The sequence below is a fragment of the Rhinatrema bivittatum genome, chromosome 8, assembly GCF_901001135.1.
Source record: "Rhinatrema bivittatum chromosome 8, aRhiBiv1.1, whole genome shotgun sequence".
In the NCBI taxonomy this organism is placed as follows: domain Eukaryota; kingdom Metazoa; phylum Chordata; class Amphibia; order Gymnophiona; family Rhinatrematidae; genus Rhinatrema; species Rhinatrema bivittatum.
In genome coordinates, this window is record NC_042622.1 from 7845919 (window position 1) to 7869675 (window position 23757).

Genomic DNA, 23757 nt, shown 5'->3' on the forward strand with positions numbered 1-23757 from the left:
GACAGCTTGTCTAGACTGTAGTGGGATGCAAAGGTGTACACTGATGACCAAGTTTCAGCTTTGCAAATGTCTTTGATAGGCAAGGCAAGCAGATGAGGCACTGAGGTAGCCACGGCTCTTACTTGTTGAGCACTGACCGTCTGTGATCTGGAAACCAGCCAGAGCATAGTAATGTGTGATAGTCCGCCAGCCACTTAGCAACTGCTCTTCCTAGTCTATTAGGATCATAAGAACTGAAAAGCTTAGAAGCCTAACAATGTGACTGAGTTCTCTTCAGATAATATTCCAGCGAATGGAGCGCCTTCTCCCCTTCATGTACATAAGGTCTTGGAAAGAACAGGGGCCAAACAATGGCTTGTTTCAGATAAAAAGCCAAAACTACTTTAGGCAGAATCTTGGGAAAAACTGCATTTATGGTGAATAATGAATCAATGCCTAAAGCTTACTGACTCTTCTAGCCAATGTCATGGCAACTAGGAACATTGCTTCCCAGGTGAGGAACTTTAAGGAAGCCAACTCGAACAGTTCATAAGGCACCTTTATTACTTGTGCCAATACAATAATGAGATCCCATGGCACTGGTGGTCTCGTATCCCAAAAGCATTTATGGATATTAGTTTTCAATCCACTTTGAACATGGTAAGCTACTGACATACACTTTGACCGATGACGTACTAAGACCTCAAAAATAGAGGGAGAATAAGTAATGAAGTAATGGTCCAGTTTTCCATTTAAAATTGCAAGCTCTTCTTGTTGAAGAGATCCTAGCGGAAATCACAATATCCTCATTGGGCAGTGACTGTGATGAGATTAGTGAGCACTCAACATATATTTATTTATTCTAGATTTTTATATTCCACTTTTGGGACTTTTTCAGCACTTCAAAATGGATTACATTTCAGGTACCTCCCTATCCCCGGAGAGCTTACAATGGAGGGTAAAGTGACTTGCCCAAGGTCACAAGGAGCAACAGTGGGACTTGAACGCTGGTCTCCTGGTTTCTAGCCCACTGCTCTAACCACTAGGCTACTCCTCCACTCCATGCTACCAAGTTGAGAGAAGGAAGGTTCGGATGACATAGACGAGTCTCTTCTTGAGTTAGCAAAGTCAGATCAGATCCAAGTGGGATAGAAGGCCTAAGAATATAAGAAGTTGCCATACTGGGTCAGACCAAGGGTCCATCAAGCCCAGCATCCTGTTTCCAACAGAGGCCAAAAACCACAAGAACCTGGCAATTACCCAAACATTAAGAAGATCCCATGCTACTGATGCCAGTAATAGCAGAGGCCATTCCCTAAGTCAATTTGATTAATAGCAGTTTATGGACTTCTCCTCCAGGAACTTATCCAAACCTTTTTTGAACCCAGCTACACTAACTGCACTAATCACATCCTCCAGCAACAAATTCCAGAGCTTAACTGTGCACTGAGTGAAAAAGAGTTTTCTTTGATTTGTTTTAAATGTACTACTTCAGAGCTTTCCAAACTTTTCATGTTGGTGACACACTTTTTAGACAAACATAATTTCGGAACACAGTAATTCAGTCTACTAGCAAACCTGAGGTTAAAGGTTAAACGAATGAAATGTATTTCGACAATTTATGTATGTTTCCTTAAATATATACATAATAAAATGTTTCATGACACAACCTATCTTGTGAAAACCTTTCATTTATATTAAAAATATATAATATTCCAAGATTAATGTTATTGTTCTAATTTATGAGTAACAATAATAAAACAAAGTTATTGTGTTATTCAATTTACCTCTTTAATGAGATATATGAGCTTGATGGGATGAACACAGATTTGAATATTTGGTGTTAATAAGAAAGTCCAAAGGATCTTCTGCATAATTTTAAAAAGCTGGCCAGTTTCACACTATATAATTATTTGATAGCCTCATTCAACTAATTCTATTTGGCTATGAGAGTGAAGTCTGGAATTTATAGGAAGGGACAGAATGTCAATATAAATCCTGCACCTCCAGTTCTGTAACTCTGTGCATCCACTGAAATTCCCCCAAACAATGGAGCTTGGATGTTTCCCTTACAGCTCATCATAGTAAAAGATATTTTCAAATGCTGGTGTCACCTCACAGTAACAGCAGCACAAACACCTTCCTCTGCCAGGCACATTGTGAACTAAAATAAAACCTCGCAAAAAAGACACTCAAAATCTATACTGCAATCCCATTGTAACATAACAGTAATAACACCAAGGACTCAAACAACAATACCCCTACCTGTGAAAAAGCAAGGGTAAATATTACACTGGGTCCTAGAATACAAATACACCACCTACTGAGGAAACAAAACAAACCCGATTGCTATAGATCCCTATGCTAGCAGAATCTCTCATCATGGTCACACACACACAGAGCAGAGGCAGACCCTCACCAAACACAGAATACAAAATAAAGGAGCACAAATTAAACAAAAACTGAAATGGAAACCCCAAGAAGCCAGACTCTGTGTATTAACAATGGAAAAACAGAACCACCATTCCTCATAAAACAAATAAAATAAAAAAACAAAGCATCAGTTATAATAGTAAAACCATACTAATAAAAGAATATTTTAAAACTACTGATAAATAGAATTTCTATTAATTAAAATCATATACATTTTTTACAATTTCCCAAACACCAATAAAATATTTCAAAACAGCACATATATCAAATAACACCCAATAATTAAAACTAATAAGGATTTTAAAAAGCCCCTGCTGTCCATACGTGGGAGTTCTTGATTTCCAGTCACCCTGATATTGTCCAGGATTAGGAGGTTATCCTCTCTCACACAGACTCACATGTCCATTCTCTCTCACACATACACTGTCACATACATACACATTCATGCTCTTATACCCACCATAACTTCTCGCTCTCACAGACACTGACACACTCTCAGGCTCTAAGACACTCTCTCCCCCTCCACACACAAACTCTTACTCCCCTGGATTTTCTCATACACACTCGCTCTGGCTCCCTCACATACACACACACCCAGGCAAGTTCCCAATCATTCTCACACAAACACACACACCCAGGCAAGCTCCCAGTCATTCTCACACACTGAAACTGACCCCCAGGCAGGCTCCCATTCATTTTCACACCACTCCCTCACCATCCCCCAGGCATGCACACATTCATTCTCACACACACACACACACATACACCACACACAGGCCGGCATCTATTCTCACACATACAAACCCCAGGAAGACACCCATACATTCTCATGCACTGACAAACCCTCAGGCAGGCACCCATGCATTCACACACATACACCCCCAGGCAGACTCCCATTCATACACATGCACACACTAAAGGCAGACCCCCTCTCTTTCTTTTGCCAGCAACCTCGGAGCCTCTCTCATTCCTCTGCTGCCACTGTCACTGCTGCCGCATGGCTATTGGGGAGGCACTGATTGCTGCTATTGGCACTGAAGCCCATTCTGCTGCCTCCTCTGTGCAGGCCCCGTGGGCTTCCACTTCCTCCATGTTGATCTCGTACATTGTGAGATCCGCATGGAGAAAATGCCACTCTTGCACATTACCAAAGATTACATGTGCCAATCAGTAAAAAGTAATTTATTTCTTTTTTTTTACCTTTGCTGTCTGATCTTAGTTTTCTAATCGGTTTTGTCACAGGTTTTTTTTTGTTCCACCTCCCCTTTCTTATTTTTTTGCCAATTCCTTTCATATTGTCTTTTTTTTCTATTTCTTTTCTCTCCATCTATCTTCTTCCCTCATACATTCAGTCAGGTTCTCATTCTCACATGCTTTCTCTCTCTCTCACACACACACACAGGCTCTCACATGCTCTCTCTCATACAATCATTCATACACAAGTCTCTCTCTTGCACATGCTGTCTGACTCTCACACACCCAGGCTCTCTCTCACTCCCTCATACTGTCTTGCTCAAGCACAGGCTCTCACTGTCACATGCTCTCTCATACAATCATTCATACACAAGTCTCTCTCTTGCACATGCTGTCTGACTCTCACACACCCAGGCTCTCTCTCACTCCCACATGCTGTCGTGCTCAAGCACAGGCTCTCACTCCCACATGCTGTCTTTCTCACACACACACACACACACACACACTCACATGCTGTCTCTGCAAAAATTCAGGTCCTCACTCCCACACCCAATCTCTCAATTCACCTCATACAGGCACCCAATCTCTCAACTCACCTCATACACGCACCCAAACTCTCAACGCACCTCATACACGCACACAACTCATCGGGCCCTCAGCCTCTCTCTTACCTCTGGGCCTCCTCTTCACGGGTTGCTGCAGGATGGGCTCTGCAGCGGCCCTGATCTTCTCCAGCCGATCGCGGCGACTCTGATCTTCTCGGGCCGATCCGCGGTGGAGACTCTGCTACCTGGCCTGCTCCTCTTCTGCACGTGGCTGATGCTCCACCTCCTTCCTGCCCGTACGGCTCCGGCAACATTTTTCTTCCGGGGCCGCGCAGGCAGGAAGGAGGCGGAGCACCTGCTCTTCCTGCTTTCTGCCCGCACGGCTCCGGCAACATTTTTCTTCTGGGGCCGCGTGGGCAGGAAGGAGGAGGAGCACCTGCGTGACATTTTTCTTCGGGCCGTGGTGACGTAAGCTCCACCACGGCCCCGCCGATCTTCCTGCTGTGCGTCTCTGGCACACAGCACAGCGATACTTTACTACTCAGCCGCCAGTGGGATGAGGTCCACCGGCGGCCGCATTGGCTCCCACTTGCCGGTGTGTCACGTGCACCGGGCTTGCGCGACACACCGGCACACTGCAGGCGACACACTAAAGTGTCGCGACACACACTTTGGAAAGCTCTGTACTACTTGATAACTTCATGGAGTGCCCCCTAGTCCTTCTATTATCTGAAAGACTAAATAACCAATTCATATTTACTTGTTCAAGTCCTCTCATGATCTTAAACACCTCTATCATATCCCCCCTCAGCCGTCTCTTCTCCAAGCTGAACAGCCCTAACCTCTTCAGCCTTTCCTCATAGGGGAGCTGTTCCATCTCCTTTATCATTTTGGTCGCCCTTCTCTGTACCTTGTCTCCGAAAAGGTTGTCCCCTGAATACATTACATTGGCCAACTTGTCATGAACATCTTCATGCAATCTGCTGGCCTTCAACCAAGCTATCCTGTATGCTCTGATCTTGCTGCAGCATCAAATGCTTCATACACCAAGCAGAAATGATGTTTGCACCGCTCCGTGCTCAGAAGAGTTTGCTGATAGTCTTCTTTTCTCTATCCTGTGATTTTATCAGAGGATTCAGCTTGTTGATACAATTGTGCATGTGCGTGCGCCAGGAAGCGCTGGGTAGCACGCATATGTACGCCCGCACGCAACCTTTTAAAATTTACCCCTAAATGAATAGATACCAAGCTACTAATCCTTATTGATTAATAGCAGTTTATGCTCTAGGAACTTATCAAACCTTTTTTTAAACCCAGTTGCAGTAACTGCACTAATCACATTTGCCGCTGTGTCAGAGGATCGCGTGCCGGCGTGCGCAACTTGCACCTGCCCAGAGGCAGGTGCAAAAGGGAAGACAAAGGTCATGGGGGATTAGAGTAGGGCTGGGGGGGGGGGAAGGTTAGGGGGAACAGGAGAAGGCAGCGCGGCTCAGCGCGCACCCCCTTGTGTGCACCGACCCCCGATTTCATAACATGCGCGCGCCTGCATGCGCATGTTATAAAATCAGGCGTACATGTGTGCGCTGGGTAGCACACGCACATGTACGCCGGCGCGTACCTTTTAAAATCTACCCCTGACAGCACAGGGGCTCAATGCATCGATGGCACTGGGTGCATCAATGGGACTTTGGTGGCCCTGACTGTGCTGCCAGCTCCAATGCTGACGCACGGTGCTTCTTTTTCTTATGCGACGATGAGCCCCGTGGGGCTAGTGAAGGACTCACAGACCCTTGTTTGCAATGCTTTTGTGCCTGTTCCTCTGGGACCTCAGTGACATCTGCCCACAGTCATAGCAGTTAGCTGGCCCCAGACATTTGTAACAAATATCCTAGCCAGCGGTGATGGACATCATTACATGCAATCCTTGAAGCCTTCTTGGAGCCGCACATTCCTCACACTTTTCTTTTGTGGAAACATTGAAAGGTGCTGTTGAGGGGCTGCTGAGGCGGAAAGGTACCACTTCTGTCACATTTTCTCTGCAGATGGATTTCGTGGATTGCAAACTGGCTAAAAGACAGGAAACAGAGAGTAGGATTAAATGGGCAATTTTCTCAGTGGAAGGGAGTGGACAGTGGAGTGCCTCAGGGATCTGTATTGGGACCCTTACTGTTCAATATATTTATAAATGATCTGGAAAGAAATACGACGAGTGAAATAATCAAATTTGCAGATGACACAAAATTGTGCAGAGTAGTTAAATCACAAGCAGATTGTGATAAATTGCAGGAAGACCTTGTGAGACTGGAAAATTGGGCATCCAAATGGCAGATGAAATTTAATGTGGATAAGTGCAAGGTGATGCATATAGGGAAAAATAACCCATGCTATAATTACACGATGTTGGGTTCCATATTAGGTGCTACAACCCAAGAAAGAGATCTAGGTGTCATAGTGGATAACACATTGAAATCGTCGGTTCAGTGTGCTGCGGAAGTCAAAAAAGCAAACAGAATGTTGGGAATTATTAGAAAAGGAATGATGAATAAAACGGAAAATGTCATAATGCCTCTGTATCGCTCCATGGTGAGACCGCACCTTGAATACTGTGTACAATTCTGGTCGCCGCATCTCAAAAAAGATATAATTGCGATGGAGAAGGTACAGAGAAGGGCAACCAAAATGATAAAGGGGTTAGAACAGCTCCCGTATGAGGAAAGGCTAAAGAGGTTAGGACTTTTCAGCTTGGAGAAGAGACGACTGAGGGGGGATATGATAGAGGTGTTTAAAATCATGAGAGGTCTAGAACGGGTAGATGTGAATCGGTTATTTACTCTTTCGGATAGTAGAAGGACTAGGGGACACTCCATGAAGTTAGCATGGGGCACATTTAAAACTAATCGGAGAAAGTTCTTTTTTACTCAACGCACAATTAAACTCTGGAATTTGTTGCCAGAGAATGTGGTTCGTGCAGTTAGTATAGCTGTGTTTAAAAAAGGATTGGATAAGTTCTTGGAGGAGAAGTCCATTACCTGCTATTAAGTTCACTTAGAGAATAGCCACTGCCATTAGCAATGGTTACATGGAATAGACTTAGTTTTTGGGTACTTGCCAGGTTCTTATGGCCTGGATTGGCCACTGTTGGAAACAGGATGCTGGGCTTGATGGACCCTTGGTCTGACCCAGTATGGCATTTTCTTATGTTCTTATGATGTTTAGGATATGTTTAGAAAATGTGAAACACATTCTGCATACCCATAATAACCTTTGTTACAAAGATGGGGCAGCTGCCTCAGAACTGGATTTCTGTGCAAGATTCGCAGAGCAGAGCAAACCACTCTTTTGAAACTCCACTTTATTGGCTACACAGAAAATAGAAAGAACAGTAAAGACTTAGCCTGGTTCTTAGCATAATCAGCATGAATTTTAAATAAATTCCATCTGTTGTTTGTAGAAAATAAGTAAAGTATCAAAATACTATCACCCACACAAACTATTTCCCTGCACGAGAGAAATCAAGATGTTTCTCTCTAGAAGATTTCCGGGATACAGAAGAGAACTTGATAATGATACATCTACACTCGACAAACCTGCCCCCCTGAAACCACACTCAATGAAAAGAAAAAATCTGCACAGTGGTACAACACTCCAAACCCAAAAATGCGAGCTAAGAAAATATAAAAGAAAATGGAGGAAAGACCCATCTCAGACAAACAAAACTCTCTACAATGAAAAACTGACATTATACCAAGAGGCCATCACCACAACAAAGAAATCCTACATCAGCCTCGCAGAGCCCCAGAGAATTATATACCTCTGTCAAGAATATAATCAACCCAAGCTTGACCTCCTCCACTCTTCCTTCCACCACCCCGGGGATGAGCATCTCAGAGACATTCGCCACCCACTTTTCTAACAAAACTGCATCTGTCATCAGCACTTTCAATTCCACCCCAATGAAGCAGACAGCGAACCAAAACTTCAAGGCCCAACCTGGGACATCACTACAATGGATTCATTAATTGCATCAGTAGCATGGGATCTTCTTAGTGTTTGGGTAATTGCCAGGTTCTTGTGGCCTGGTTTGGCCACTGTTGGAAACAGGATGCTGGGCTTGATGGACCCTTGGTCTGACCCAGCATGACAATTTCTTATGTTTTTATGGAGACCACCAAGTTCATTGACAACCTGAAACCCTCGCCCAACCCCCTTAATCGTCTAATCGATGCCATACGTCCTTACTCAAACTGATCAAATTTGCTCAAGCACCTTCAGTCAATCCTCATTCCTTGGTGCTTGGGTTCCTGTACTGGGACCAGTCTAGGATAGAACTACGCCACCTGCTGGCTGCTGTCTCTGGGCTGAACAACCTGCCTTTGACGTCCAATCTCAAGGCCCACCTAAGTCCTGCCGGCCCCGGCACCCAAAGGCTCAACACAAGGGGAACGTGGGCTGGTATAGGTGAAGCTGCAGCGACCTCTGTCTATCAGCCCACTCCACCTGCTGACGGTGGGGACCCGTAGGCTCTTGCCTGTGGGTTGTGTCAACCCCACCTCAGTCCAAGAATCCTCCTCCAGCGCAACACAGTTTTTTACTCGCTTGGAAAAAACTGAGTTAATTTCTGCTGCAGTAGCTAACAGTACGCTAATGCATCGGGAATTTTAAAAAAGCATGCTGAGCTGACATTGTTGTATCTGTGGACCCTTGGCCTGAGGCAGGATTGACTCCCACCGTTAGCAGGCGGACTCAGGCAAAGCAGAGACCATTCAGGAGTTTCACCTATAACAGCCTATGTTCCCCTCGGGTTGAGCCTTTGGGTGCCGGGGCTACCAGGACTTAGGTGGAGTCTCAGCTGTTGACAGAAGGGAAGGTCATAGTAGCTAGGGTCAAAGGCAGGTGGCAGTCTGGTGTATCCAAGGTCCAGGCAAGGGTCAGAGGCAGGCAGCGGTCAGGTGTATCCAGGGTCTAGGCCATGGTCATTGGCAGGCGGTGGTCAGGTGTATCCAGAGTCCAAGCTGAGGTATCCATCCGAGGGTGGAAAAGAGGAATGGCTAGGCAAGGCGCGAGGGCAAAGACAAGTACAAGCGGGCAGCATGGATGGGACAGACGTCTGGAGTGCAGGGAAGCACCGTGCACCGCTAGGAAGTAGCTGGACCTTTTGCTGAGGCAAGTTGCTTCTGGAAAGCTGCCCTTATCTAGGGCTGCGCTGATGGTGTCATCACTAGGGGCCACGGGGACTTTCCTGTCCAGTCCCTTTAAGTAGCAGCAGGTGGTGTGAGTACGCGCCTACGGAAGGCGCGGCGTGTGTAGTCGGCAGCGTCTCGCCAGCGGCCTCTCGCCCCGTTGAGGAGCAGCATCTCGCCACATGGACGGCTGATGGCGTAAGAAGGGCTGGCCCGGCCAGGAGAGGTAAGTGCAGGGGTTCGCAGGAGCAGCCCGCGGGCTGTCAAATGGAACAAAAATAAGATTTATAGCAATAAAACGTTTCCTACATAGAAAAACTTACATCAATTTATTTGATTTATGTTCTGCCTTTGGCACTTTAAAGCAGATTACATTCAGGTATTTCCCTGTCCCCAGAGCGATTACAATCTGAGGCCTCATTTACTAAGTATTTTCCCCTTAGACAGAGACTGGGAGGAAATCCTTAGTAAATCCGGCCTAATTCACCAAGGGGAAAATGCGTTGGGGTTCACTAAAGCCACAATAAGTAACCCAGCAGCTTCGTGACTCATCCTGATGCAGTGACAGTGAAAGAGTGGCAGACCCAGGACCCCCACGCTCTGCCCCGTCCAGGCCCTTGCAAGCCTCCCATGGCTGGAAATACATTTTAAAAACTCATTGAAAGTTTGGTGAGGTCCCGCTCCCCACTCCCACCCCTGGGAGATTGGGAAGACTCCCCCCAGGTCCCAGCTCACGTGCAGGGCTCCTTCCAGACCACCCCCTTATTTGAAATGCAGTCATTGGTGATCCCTGGGGGCCCAGAGCACCCCCTAGGCACCGGGCCTGGGAGAAGGACATTTTCCAAAATGGCACAGCCCAGTCTTTGCTCCTGGGAAGGGGTAAGCTGGGGGGGGGGGTCAGGTTTCTTATGAATAAGTAAGGGTGGGGGGTTTTTATTTACAATGGGTGGCAGATTTGTTTTTATAACACATTTTTATTGGAGTAACCTGTTTATACCGCCACATTTATTCACATAGTCTTATTTATTCACTTTGCTATTCTATTACACTAATTGGCTGAAATGTAAATATTGCTCTGTTCATTCTCTCCCCTCTTCCAATTCCAAGTTAATTTTTCCCTGTTTTATTGTAACTTTCTCACATCCTTTATCTGATTCACTGTATTTAAAGTTCAAGGTTCTTATTGAGAATATTGTTTATTACGTTACGTTATGCTTTACACTCCTTGTTATTTGTAAACCGGGTTGATGTGATGCCTGTCATGAAACTCGGTATAACAAAAACAATAAATAAATAAATAAATAACTGTAATCATACAATTTTAAACCAGTAACAATGCAAGTTGCTCAACAATTTTTTATATTGTTTACCTTACTTTGAGTCCCTCCCGTAGAGAACCTCTGGGGTAAATGCACATTTAGGAAACAACAAGCAACAAAACAGTTGACATTGATTTTCCCTGAATAAGACAGACCACAAACCTTTGTCAGAAGGGCCAGCCCCGATGGGCAGCTTCAAAATTCCCAGCAGTCACCTCCAAACGTTACCACTCACTTTCCCTCCAAGGGAGCAACTCGCTGAACAGTGTGAGATAGAGTCTGGTAAAAGTAGGGCCATATCTCAGGAAATGCCTGTTTTTTCTTAGCGATAAAGCTTTTATACATGGAGCCATGTTCCAACAGGTAAAGTTCCGTAAGTAAGGAGAGCCAGAAGACTTGAGTGGGAGGAGCAGGATCTAACCAGTTGAGCAGAATACATTTTTTGGCAATCAAACAAGCTTTGGATACAAAGCATATGTTCTCCACATTCCAACTTTGGTCTCCAACGTCATTGTTGAGAAGACAAAAGGAGGACGACCATCGGACTTCTGATTGTAAAATTGTAGATAGGCAGCAACGAATAGATTCCCAAAAAGTTTGTATAACTGGACACTCCCACAAACAGTGAATCAAGGTGGCTGTCAACCCAGGACATTTGAGGCATACCGCCGACGATGCACATCCCATGCGATGTGCATGGGCTGGGGAATATATTATGCGATGGAAAATCCTCTGCTGTAACTCTCGAAGGCCAACATTGTTAGTTATTTGGATGGGCGGCAGATTTTTAATTGCTTGGGTGGGGGCGTTCAGGCCACAGGTGCATCGAGATGTGCATTAATATGTTTGCATGCTAATGAGCTCATTTAAATACAGATGGTACCAAGGCTCACTTAAATGGCCTTAACCCAGCTTAGTGAATGAGGGAATAGAGGATGAAGGGACTTGCCCAGACTCACAAGGAATGGCAGGGAGATTTGAATCCTGGCTTCTCTGGTTCTCCACCTGCTGCTCTAACCACTAGGCTCCTCCCCCACTTGAACCCATGTGCCCTTCTCCATTTAAATCCCATGCTAATGAAGGGATTAACTATTACTGCCCCAATGCAGAAAGGTGAGTGGGCTTCTCATGGCTTCTTAATGCTGGAAATGTAACTTCTGCTCAGACCTGGAGTAAAGTTACTCAATCTAAGGGAGCTTATACAGCTGAACCCAGAGCGCATGGTGCAGTGGTCTCGTATGTTGAATTTATGTGCATAAAACACAATTTGTGCACAAATACAATTTTCTGACAATAAAGCTTATTTTTTGTGCACAAATTGCATGGGTACAAAAGTCTGCCTTCAGCTCATCGTATCCTATGTCAAAGCTAAGACAACTGACGGCAATTATTTGTTACCTTAACCACCAAGACTGTAAAAGGATGGAAGGGATCTTTTAGGTAAGAATCCTCTGACTAGGGGAAAGGGTGAAGCCTTCACAACTCAATCCAGGGAATGTCCTGGCTTCCCGTGCTCATGGCTGGACCAGGATATCTGAACCTCCTGGCTCCTGCTTTCCTTTTTCAGTTGAAGAACCTGCTCAGCTTGGCATTTCCATAAGCTGATTTGAAATCCAACCATGGAAGCAGGGGCAGATTGGCCTATCGGGGGATCGGGCATCCCCCCGGTGGGCCGGTCGCTCCAGTCGCGTGGTCTGCCATGGGCGGCCGTGACAGAGCCGCGCTCGGCAGACCATGTGATGTGTCCTGGGCCGGCCTGGGCGGCGAATACCCGGGCCAGTCGTCCTCTGGAATCTGCCGCTGCATGGAAGCACCCCTCTACCTGACCCTAGTAGGGTAAAGCAACAAACAAGGAATGCCACAAAAAATGAGAACAATGAAAAGGACCAAAATTCAAAAGCACCAAAGAACTAAAAAATGAGAAATCAAAAAATAGAAGAAATATGTATTCCTAAAATTAAGGGGTATTCTATGATTCTAATTGATATTGATGTTTTTCTTCTGATGCTTTATGGCTGACCTTTATTTATTCCAATACAGATGAATTTTTATTGTTGACTCTATCCAGACCATCGCTTGAACATTGTTTTCAGATTATTCAGGTACTATCTGCTGATTTTTTGCTCTGTTTTCTTCTATTTATGTATTTATTTATGTATTGGTTTTATGTTTTCTGATGTTTTGATTTTAATTTTTTTTGATTGTAATTTGTTTTAATTATTTATGTTTTATATTTATGTTATTAAACACTTTACATGTTTGTTTGTAGCCCCTGAGGCAGCCACCACATGTGGCGAAACTCGGCCAGAGTCGGGCAATAATTTTTTACGTCTCCTTGATTAAATTTGAGAAAGACACTCTTGTGGCATCCCTTGTTTGTTGCTTACCTACGGTTTCACTGGATCGCCTACCCTGCTGTTTTTTGGGTCCTTCCCTAGTAGGGTAAAGGCCATTTCTGCTAGTTCTTACACTTCAGGGTCTCAAAAGTGTCAGCTCAAAACCTTTGTCTTTATGTCAGTGTTGGCCATATAAGCTGCTGCTAGGTCCTGCAGGGGAATTCCATCCCAGACCAAATCTGACTCTCTTCCCAGGGTAACCGAGGGCTGCTAGTTCCTTCAGTTTGTTCACATCAGCCTAGGACATTCTATTGATTTTCTGGGCTCAGACCTTCAGTCTACACCTGGACCTGTTTGCTCTTCATTAATTTGATTCCTTGCCCTAATTCAGCTGTCCAGGGTCACAACTTCCTTCTTAACCTCTAAAGCTCATGTCTACAGCATAGAGAGACCTTGAAGGAGACTCAAGATCAATTCCCTGCAGGAGGAACTGTGAAAAACCATCTGCTCCTTTTAGCCCCCCTAGAGAGAGGGGAAAAATAGCTTTGCAACCCTGAGTTACTAAATATCTCCAAGGCTGAACTGAGTGAGATGCCTGTGGATCTGTACCTAAGGTACCACATTAGGTCCATTGCCCTGGAGCCTCCACATGCCTGTACCATCCGCTGGAGGCAGAGGAATACTGAAGAGCTGAAGGTAGCACCAGACCTTTAAAGGGGGGGTGATGTCAACTTTGAGCTTTTGTTCTCATCTCCGTCTGATGGCAGAAGGACACAACCTATTCATCTGGACTGGTCTGGCATGGGGATAAGGAATTGTTTGTACATAAATCATGCTTGATGCACAGAAGACAGTTTGCGTGCAAGCTTTTGCTGTGCAAAAGTCCTTGCTGAATCAGGCATAAAGTCTGCACACAAAAAAGTCCTTCCAGATCCCAGATCTGGTGATCAGTCTAAGCCCTTGGTCTGGCCCTTTTCCCAAGAGTCTAACAACATCCCTTTACCACCAACCATTTTCCTCCAAATCAGTGCCCGGTTTTCACTTGTATTTAGTGTTATAGCCACGAGCATGTTCACTAGCAAAACGTTATATATGAATTCATGCTCTTTGAATGAAGACTTCCTTCTTCTGAAGTTGGAGACATCTAGTTCCATTTAGCAGGAGCAAACAGACCAGGCCTAGGGCCCAGTAATGATCACAGCCAAAATGTTTCTTGACACCTAGTGATGAAGACCCGAGAGGATCAGATTCTTCTCATGTGCATTTAGTGGATTCTACAAATTGTGAAACTTTCCACTTTGAGCAGATGCATAACATGGCTGGATCAACTTATAAAGTTAGGGCTGTAGTGGAAAACCCACTGTGATCAAATCCATGTAACAAATCTGTCTCCTGGTGGCAAATATAAAGGATAGCAAACAGGCACATATAGTTTGGAGTGCATGCATGCGGTCATGCGACCACTTCACCCACAAGAAAACAAAACACGTACAGGGAGAATCTGCTTTACGGCAGATTTTATGTTTTTTAGAATGGATCTCTCTACCGGGATCTATATAAACTCTGCTCTTCCCATTTCTATCCGCCACTGACCCACTTCTTTTTCTAAAATAATTTACTTTATTATAGACTTCAACATAATAATGGCCAAACATCACACATTGCTGACTCTACTCCGCTTTCTCGGGTCCCAGAAAAAAAGGTGACAGAACGCTGCTCTGGGTTGTTCTGCCAGAAATGAAGCCCAGTGAGCAGTGAGGCCAGGGCTGAAGCCTTGACAACTGGCACTGCTGCTCACAAGTTTCAAACCCTTTTAGTGTCTGATCTTTGCAGCATCTGCTTTGGATGATTCTGGAGCCGCAAACGGTGGGGGGAGGGGGGAGAGATGCCACCATGCCGCTTTGTCACTGGACTTTGCCAAGCGCACTCAATGCGCCTATATTTAAAGGCCCCACGGCAGGGAAACAGACTGCTGCCACTTACACATGATGTCACGCGGCTGGGTATTTAAACCCAACAGCGCCACCAACACATTGCCTTGGCAACAGGTCTCCTGCCTAGCCTTCATGTGTTGCCTTCCAGCTTGTCTTGCTCCTTTGTCTCTCCTTGTTCTGCTGCCTTGTGCCCTCAGTCCTGCTCCTGTCCACCCTTGCTTGGTCCTGTGTCCATCTTGTCTAGCTCCTCCAGCCTGCCTCCTGTTGTGTTTGGGGCATCTTGTGGACCCTTAGTCGCAGTGGAGATGACTCCTCCCACAGGGAGGGGCCCCATGGGGAACCACAGCGATAGGCTAAACTCAGAGAGCAGACACTTGTAGGTGGAAAGCTTTATTGTACTGCTGTAGATGGTATGAGGCAGGAAGGAAAGGCACTGAAGTCCAGCAAAGTGCCAATACGCTCAGACAATCTCAGATGTAGAAGTCTCACCCAGATGCTCAAGGTAGGTAGGGACCCGCAGTGCGGTGGGTGAAGTAGGAGAACTGGATCACAGAGGTACTCACAGGAGCGTAGTGTGGACGTCTTCCTGGCAAAGGAGATGGTGGGACCGATGGTCCGTGATGCAGGATAAACTGGACTGATAGGCCCTCGAGGAGCGAGTACCAAATAGTGCAGAAGATCCTGAAATGAAATAGAGAAAAGACCCCCCGAGGAGCTGTTGTCTACTTAGTAGAAGCCCCGAGGGGTTGTAGGAAGCGAGAGGCCCCCAAGGAGCGGATGCCTAGAGCTTCATCAGAGAGAGATTCCCCATAGGGTAGAGAAGCGTCTAAGCAGCAGCTTAGAGCAGTCAGAGTAGCTTAAACCAAAGTCCTTGCTAACTCAACATAGGTAGCGTAGTGGAGGCTTAAATACCCAGAGGTATTGACGTCATGCGGTGGGGCCGCCCCCGAGGTTCCCGCCATGATGTGTATTTAGGCGTAGGCAACGTGCGCGTGCACACCCTAGGAGACCACGGGAATGAGCATGGCAGACTGGGACGCCCATGCTGCGTTGGAGACGCCGAGGGTTTCGGCACTCGGCACCGGAGGTAGCCATCTTGCCCACAGAGGAGGAAAAGGGTAGAAAAGAGGTAACAGCCGACTGCGAACGACGGACGTAACACCTCCTGTATTGACTTTTGCTACAGACCTGGACCACTCTCTTGCCTGCAGCCTGGTACTGACCCTTGGCCTGGTCCCGGATACTATCTATTTGCAGCCTGCCCTGACCCTTGGCTTAGACCTGGATACCTGCTACTCATGCCTGCCCTGACCACTGAACATACCTGGACTCTCTGAGACTGTTCTTTAAGGGGCACTTACCTAAGTCATGCTGGCCCCAGGAACCCAAAGGCTCAACCTACGGGGAACAGGACTGGTATAGGTAAAGCTCCAGTTCCAGTTCCGCCAGCTATAGCCATGGGCCTATGGGTTTGCCTACTAGGCAACATCAACTACGCCAGAGCCTAAGGGCTCACAATCGTGACACAATGTATATCATCTCTGCTCCTCTGTGGACACAGAACAGAGCCAGTACTTGCATGGATCATTTATAGCTCCTCAGCCCCTGGAGAAAGCAGAGAACAGAGAGTGTTGGAGCTGCTTACCTGAGAGAAGGGCAAACACATAGCTTTGATTTTCATGCAATTTCTCAGCTCAGTTTAGGAGGCTGTGAAGGACAAAGGCCAAGGTAAACAAAAAAAAAAGAGAGACGGGGTGAGTGCCTGTGAGCCCCATTGCTTCTGACACTCCTGGGTGTGCTGGCTTCCTGCTTATCACACCACCATCCCAGGACTTGCCACCTCTGTTGCTGGTGACACAAGTGAGGATGAAAGGGCCAAAAGAGTGAATGAGGGAATGTGGGGAGGAGGGTGAGTGAATGGATTGGAGGGAAGGGAAGAAGAGTGAGTGATGGGATGAATGGACCAGAAAGGTTGTGTGGGGGAGGGGGAGTGAGTCAGGGGTCAAAGGTGCTACGGGGTGTGAGTGATCAGAGGGATGGAGAAAGGGTGGAGGGGATAGGATTGGGTGTGGTGAGGAGAGAAGAGGGAGAGAGAGCGAGGAGAGAATGTGGCATCTTCTCTTCCTTCCATCCCAAAGAAGGTACAGAGCAGGTCATGCTTTTGAATTCAGGCCCCCACACTCCTGTATTTTACTGGCCGAGGAGGAAGAGGAGGAGAGCTGCTGGAGAGGGTAATTTCCAGGGGGAGGAAGGGCTCAGACTTAGGGGCTTTAGGACCACTGGGTGGGGGATTAGAGAGAAAGAGCCCCATTTTTCTGTCTGCCTCCTCCTCCTTAATCCCGTGATCCTGCATCCCCTACTCCCAGCTGTGTTCATCGAGCGTGATAAGAATGTGAAGAGAGAGAGTGTGAGTGTGTAAGAGTGTTCACACCCATCCTCGGTCCCGCTCCTTTCCACAGGCTCACAAATTAAACCCTGGGAACCATAAAGTAAATGATTTCCCTCTCCAGAACTGGCATTACAGCCCCCCAAATGGAGCAGTCAGTCTTCTGCCCCTTGGATGGCCGACTTCAGGCTGTAAGGGGTCTGGACATAGGCCTCAGGAATAGGGGCGGCCAATTCGAGGGCATAATCCTGTCAAATAATCTCCAGGATCCATGATAATGCAGGTTCACGCTTCATAAAGCTGTGCCAAACGGCTGCCACCTGCTGGAGGTGAAGCGTGGATCCTCATTCAAGCTCCTCCTCCTTGATTTCCTCTTCAGCTCTCCCAAAAGGAGTGGACTGATGTCAGTAGCCTAGATTTCTGAGGGATGACATATCTCATAGTAATGAGCATGAGAGGCTCTCATTGCACCCCTGCCCTGCCCTCTGCATTCCCCCAGGTCCCTTATTAGCTTTTCCAGCTCTTCCCTGAACAACCTGCCTTTGAAGGGTAGCCTACACAGATGGGCTTTGGAGGCCAGTTCCTCAACCATAGCAACCTCCTAGATGATACCATTGGTGCTACCTGTTTGGCCATTGTCCTGATTAAGTCATACAGTGTCCATTAAGAAGGCCGTCCCTGATTCCAGCTTAGCTACCTCATTATCCTGGGTGAGCTAAGGCTCCTCCGTGTCTAGTTACAGCTGCTGAGCCCACCGAATCAACAATCTAGCCATGTACCTCCCGCAGATGCCACCTGTAGGGACAAACTGGCAATTTCAAAGGATCTTTTCAGAGCTGCTTCAATCCTCCTATCTTGGTGGTCCTTTAGGACCATGAACCCTTCTACCAGGATTGTAATCTTTTATGTGAATGCAGCCACCTTTGGCATACGAAACAGGTGGTCCACGTCTACCTGTTGGATTGTCTAGAGTACTGGCATTGCTCTCCTGATCCAAAGGCAGGAGTCCAGGATCTCTCGTTCTGCTGTAATAATTGGACTGCTAGGTGAAGATTGAAGGCTTTAGAGGTTTTCTTACTCCCTGCTAAAATTGGATCTTCTTATGCAGCTGCTTCCCTTTCCTGTATATCTGAAAGTTTCAGAGATTGGATTACTTGGATACAATTGCCCCACGTTCAGCCTTTCTAAAGAGTCTCACCACATCTTTCTCTCCTCCAAGAGATGTCTGCTTCCAAGCCTTCCCCCAATTCCTGTGTCTTTCGTCCTCCCTCCCATGGGTCACTCTGGATGCTGTGGCAGGTCCAAGAGTGGTCCCAAAAGGACCTTTATCCAGTTCCATCCTGAGTCTCTTTAAACTGGAGACTGTTCCGCTCCAGGCTTGGGAAGTAGCTGAGCCTCTGCTAGGCCCTTACCTCCCCTTCTCTTTATTGTTAGTTAGTTAGTTAGTTAGTTATTTATTTATTTATTTATTTATTTAAAGTCTTTTCTATACCGTCGCTAAGTTAAATACCATCGCAACGGTTTACATGTAGGCACATAAGTAAGTTTGGAGTAAGCGTACTATAGTACTTTCTAACCGGTGCCATTCAGTTTCGGTTACATTAAATCATAAAAATACGTATAAATGTTTAGTGATGTAGGTTCTGGCCAGGTGTACCTAGAAGGTACTTTTACAGGTAAAAAAATAAAATAAAATAAAATAAATAAGTCACATTTACTGTGTTATCTTATTACATTCATTGTGTACTCAATATGTTAAAATATTGTAATGCACATTTATGAGAATAGTGCTGTGTGCCGGTGCTCTTCTGTTTATTCCAGTGTATTTTCTATTCTCCGGTCTCTTTATAAAAGGCTTGTTTAAAAAGCCATGTCTTTAGACTTCTCTTGAATGTTTTGGGGTCTCTCTGTAATCTGACCTCCAAAGGCATTGTGTTCCAGAGTGTGGGGCCTGCTAAAGACAATGCCCTCTCTCTAACCTGTGTTAGTCTCGCTGTCTTGACTGAGGGAATGGTTAAGAGAGCTTTGTTTGCCGATCGAAGGTTTCTGTGTGGTACGTATACTCGTAGTGCAGTGTTTAGCCAGTCCACTTTTTCATCATGTATTAGTTTATGTATGGTGTTGCGGTCTCTACCGCTTCCCTCCGCTTAGGGCTCAAACCCGCCTACCTCCGTTTCAGGAATCACCGCATTCCGCCCGCTCTGGACCCCGGGGGCTTCTCTCACTCCACGTGGTGGCCGCCATTACGTGCCTGCTTCTCCTCAGTCTCGCGCACGTGCGAGGACGCCCGTCTTGAGCACTCAACTCCCGGAAGCCTAGCCCCGCCCATGCTGCTGACGTCACGCCTGAGCCCCGATATAACCAGCGTCCAAACTCTCTCTCATCGCCTTGCAATGAGGTTCACAACTCCATAGTTGTACTTAGTTGTGTTCCTGGTGATCTCCACGTTTCCTGCTTCTGACTCTGGTCTGCTTCCGACTCCGCTTCAGCCTGCTGCCTGCCTCTGACTCCGGTTTGCTTCCAACTCCGCTTCAGCCTGCTGCCTGCCTCTGACTCCGCTTCTGCCTGCTGCCTGCCTCTGACTCCGGTTTGCCTCTGACTCCGCTTCAGCCTGCAGCCAGCCTCTGACCCCAGCCTGCTTCCGCTTCAGCCTACAGCCTGCTTCCGCTTCAGCCTACAGCCTGCTTCAGCCTCCGGTTTGCTTCCAACTCCGCTGCCGCCCGCTGCCCTGCCTTCAGCTGGCCCTCGGCCCTGTACAGCCGGTTCCCTGCTTCCCGGGTACCTTGGACTTCCTATCCTTCCTGTTTGCTCTGGTCCCGGTCTAAGCCTATCTCAACCCCTGGACTTTCAGCCTCTGTCCCAAGTCCCAAGGTCCCAGTGCCCTACGGGCTCCTCCCGGGGGGCTCCTGGTTCCCGGGTGAACACCTCCTGCCTGTGGCTCCGCCTCCCGGCCTACCCTGTCACCCTAGGTAGGCCAGCCCAAGGGTCCACTATCTCGCCAGCAGTGTCCAACTGCAACATATGGTAAATAGTGCTTTGTATTTTATCCTTTGTTCTATGGGTAACCAGTGAAGTTTGGCCAGAGTTTGTTATATGGTCTCTTCTTCTTTTTCCAGTTAGTATTCTCGCTGCTGTGTTTTGTAGAATTTGAAGTGGTCTTATTGTATTTGGGAGTCCTAGAAAAAGTGCATTACAGTAATCGGTACTGGCGAAAACTAATGCCTGAAGCACTGTTCTGAAATCTGCAGGAGTTAGTAACAGTTTAAGTTTTCTGAGGATCATGAGTTTAGCATAGCCTTCTTTTACTTTTAGCAATATGTGTTGTTTTAGATTAATTTTGGGGTCCATTATTATTCCTAGGTTCCTTACTTTTTTTGCTAGTTCTATTTTCTGGTTATTTTTGAGTATAATTGGAGTTTGAATGATTTCGATATTTTTTCTTTCTAAGTGTAGAAATTCTGTTTTTTCAATATTGATCACTAGTTCCATTCGGTTTAATTTATTTATTTTATTTTATTTATTTGTTATTTTTATTATACCGAGTTTCATGATAGGAATCACATCAACCCGGTTTACAATTAACAATGTGAGTAAAGGCAGAGAGTAACAAAGTAAAGAACATTTCCCAATACAAGAACAAATATAGTATGAAACTTAACAAATATTATAACAATATTTTGGATGTGAGAAAGTTACAAAAAACATGGAAAAATAACTTGGATATGAAAGGGGAGGAATTATAGAACGACTATAAGCATTTTAACCAGCCTTATCAATTAATAAATATGTATAATATTATAAAATGTAGATGTGTAGCAAAATGATTAGATAATATATTGTTGTGAAGTATAATAAAATGTTGCTGTGACTGCGTGTGAAGTTAGTGGGATTTTTTTTTTTTTTTTTTTTACAGTTCCTAACTTTTGTGTTTATGCTGATGATGAGTGGGGAATTTAATCCAGAACTGGGAAAGCTTTTTTAAAAAGCCAAGTTTTTAGTCTTTTCCTAAAAGTTGGAGCGCATGGTTCTTGTCTTAAGTCCGGTGGGATGGAGTTCCAAAGGATTGGACCTGCTGATGAAAGAGCTCTTGAGCTGTAGGATTTATGATGGTAGGTTTTGGCATGTGGAACCTGTAGTGATTCTTTGTAGTGTTCCCTGATGGGTCTGTCTGATGTGTGTTTTTTAAAAGGGATTTGTAGGTCCAGTTGAGTGTGTTGATGGATGTTCTTGTAGATAATCATGATGGTTTTATACATAATTCTGAAGTGGATCGGTAACCAATGAAGGTCTTTGAGGATGGGGGAGATGTGGTCGATTTTCCTGGAGTTTGTGAGGATTCTGGCTGCTGTGTTCTGTACCATTTGTAGAGGCTTGGTGTAGGAAGCTGGGAGGCCTAGTAGAAGAGAATTGCAATAATCTAGTTTGGAGAAGATTATTGCTTGCAGGATTGATCTAAAGTCATGCGCGTGGAAAAGTGGCTTTATTCTTTTCAGGATATGTAATTTGTGGAAGCAGTCTTTGGTAGTTCTGTTAATGAATGGTTTGAGGCTAAGACGATTATCTAAGAAGGCTCCTAGATCTCTTACATGGGTGGTTTGTAGGAGTGTTGGAGGCTTTGAAAGTGTATTGTTGTTTTCAGGTGCTATAAGGAGATATTCCGTTTTCGACGCATTGAGGACTAGGTTTAGGCTGTTGAGGAGGTGTTTGATTTCTAGTAAGCAATTGTCCCAGTATTCCATTGTTATCGAGATTGATTCTTTTAAAGGGATCACAATCTGTACGTCGTCAGCGAAGAGGAAGTGTTTCAGGTTTAATTTTGTGAGTAATTGACAAAGTGGTAGAAGGTATATATTAAATAGAGTGGGTGACAGGGAAGAACCTTGTGGCACCCCTCTGGTGGAGGGGTGATATTGGGATAGTTGTTAATAGTTGTTTTATGATGTCTAGGTACATGTTAGCTAGGTTTAATGTTTTTTCTATTGAGTCATCGATTGGTAGAATTAATTGAATATCATCTGCGTAGATGTAATGTATGATTCCTAATCCTGCTAGTAGATGGCATAATGGAAGCATGTATATGTTAAAAAAGGTTGCAGATAAGGCTGATCCCTGCGGTACACCTGTTTCAAGATTGAATTTGTCTGATAGTGTGTTGTTGATCTGAACTTGAAAGAACCTGTTTTTTAGATATGAGCAGAACCAGTTTGTTTCGTTGTGTAGTCCAATATCTTCTAGTCTTTTTAGTAGAATTTTATGATTTACTGTGTCAAAGGCTGCTGATAAGTCTAACATTAATAAGCCTTGTAAATAACCAGGACAATTACATGGAAAAGCTGTTCCACCACAGTATCTTGCAGAGATACCCCCAGGGTCGGGGGGCTGCGGTCTTCTCTCCACCTCACTGCTTCCCAGGCATGCCGATGCTACCCCTGCCCAGCCGTCAGCTCCTCTTTCAGATGCCACGGTGGTTATTGCCTCCTCCTGTGGTGCCTGACCAATGGCTGACTCCTCCAGGATCTTGCTGCAGGCCCCCACCCCTCCTCCCTCTCTCCATTGCTCTTCTGAGGGAATCTGCAGCTGTGCTCCTCTTCTCTTCTTTTGCACAACTTTATGCTTCCACTACCAAGTGCAGGTCCTTTGCAGACCAGGCTCAAATGGGAACTGGATTTTCTTTCTCCAGGGAAGGAACAGCAGCCAATCCTGGCTGTCATCCCCTTTTTTTTGGCTTGGTTTAGGCTGTCCCAGGAAGATCAACACTTCAGGCCATTATCCTGGGAGCTTAACAAATAAAAAAATCCTTTTTTTTGCAGTTCTTCCTCTGCTGGAGGCAGAGAACTACTGCTAGCTTTTCCTGCTGCACCGAGCTATTTATTTATAGTTTTTATCTGCCGACATTCGTACGTACATCATGCCAGTTTACATAGGAAAATGAGTTTCTTCCCTGATAATTTTCGTTCCTGTACTACCAGGATCAGTCCAGACTGCTGGGTTGTGCCTCCCCTCCAGCAGATGGAGTCAGAGAAAAGCTGAAAAGCACTCCCTAGATATCCCGGGGTGCCACCTGCGATCCCTCAGTATTTCTCTGACTCCAGCAGATTGAGAGGCATAACCTGCGGTCCTGATCTACTTCTACTAAATTGGTTATCCAGGTTTTTTTCACCTCAGTGATATCCTATCTGACTAGATCAATTAGTACAGTTACTTGTTTGTTGACTGGTTAGGTGATTTGCTGCTGTTATATATATATTTTTTGTGTCTAGCGCAGCGAGAAACAGGGGTGGCAGGCTGAGAAGGGCATCGTCCTCACATCAATTTTTCCCGGACTTGTGGTTTCCCCCCCACATTGGGGCTCCATGCGCGCATTAAAAGAGCGGGCGCTGACTGTTCAGCACCCGCTTTCTACGTGCCTTTATTGCATCGGCCCCTTAGTTATAAGTACCTGGTTAGTAAC